Here is a 1,542-nt window from a genome sequence, read left to right as displayed (position 1 = left end):
ACATAGCTTCTAAGCAAATTTCCCAAGCTTTTGTTTGTTACCTCAGTTTGCCCATCGGTTTGTGGATGATGCGAGCTGTTGAAATTCAAAGAAGTACCCAACTTCCTCCAAAGAGTTCTCCAAAAATGACTAACAAATTTTGAATCTCGATCAGACACCATAGTTCTTGGCATACCATGCAATTTAACAATCTCCTTAAAATATAAATCAGCAATATGAGATGCATCATTCGATTTATTGCATGGAACAAAGTGAGACATTTTTGAAAATCTGTCAACAACAACCATGATAGAATTCTTGTTCCTGTGAGTTCTTGGCAGTCCCAAAACGAAATTAAGACTCACATCCTCCCATGGAGCATTTGGCACTGGCAATGGAGTGTACAAACCATAATTTTGACTTTTTGTTTTTGCCAAATGATATAATCGACATTGCTTCACATGTCTATCCACAACTCTGAACATTTTAGGCCAGTAGAAATTTGATTGAACAAGAGCTAGAGTCTTGTCCCTACCGAAATGTCCTCCCAAAATACCACCATGAGCTTCAGCTAGAATTACTTGTCTCAAAAAACAAGATGGAACACACAAAGCATTAGCTCGAAAAAGAAAATCATCAAAGATAAAAAATTGTTAAAAGGAACCTGATTTACAATTCTGCCATATCGAGCCGAAATCCACATCATTCTCATATAAATCTTTGAATGTTTCAAATCTAACCACTTTGACTTCAATTGCTGATAATAAAGAATGCTTTCTGCTTAATGCGTCAACAACTATTTTTTTAACACATATTTGTGCTTTATTGTAAAGTTGTAAGATTGTAAAAACACCACCCAAGCTGCATGCCTCTTGTTTAGCTTGTGCTGGTGATTAATGAACTTTAATGTCTCATGATCAGAATTTAGAACAAATGGCTTGGCAAGAAGATATTGACTCCAATGAGACAAAGCTCGATTAATCGTATAAAACTCCTTATCATAAGTAGAGTATTTCTTTCTCGTATCATTCAGCTTTTCACTAAAAAATGCAATGGGCTTTCCGTCTTGGCCCAAAACAGCACCAATTCCCACATTAGATACATCACATTCAACTTCAAACACATTATCAAATTTTGGTAGTACTAAGATAAGAGCTTCGGTCTCCTTTCTTTTAAAAGCTCAAAAGCATCGTTAGCTTCACTAGTCCATTTGAATTTATTACATTTCAGACATTCGGTGATTGAAGCGACAATAGAGCTGAAATCCTTGATAAATCTTCTGTAAAACGAAGTTAAGCCATGGAACTCCTCACATCATGCAATGAAGCAGGTGTTGGCCAACTGAGAATAGCCTTTACCTTACTTTGATCCATCATGATTCCATCTTTTGAAACAACATACCCCAGAAACACCACACTAGAAGTAAAGAAATCACACTTCTTTAGATTAGCATAAAGTTTTTTATGCCTCAAAATAAGAAAGATCTCTTTCAGATGATTCATATGCTCCTCTTCGCTCTTGGTGTACACCAATATAGCTTCAAAATAAACTACAACAAATATT

This window comes from Musa acuminata, unplaced genomic scaffold (assembly GCF_036884655.1).
Source record: "Musa acuminata AAA Group cultivar baxijiao unplaced genomic scaffold, Cavendish_Baxijiao_AAA HiC_scaffold_1100, whole genome shotgun sequence".
Taxonomy (NCBI): Eukaryota; Viridiplantae; Streptophyta; class Magnoliopsida; order Zingiberales; family Musaceae; genus Musa; species Musa acuminata.
This window is presented reverse-complemented; position numbering follows the sequence as displayed.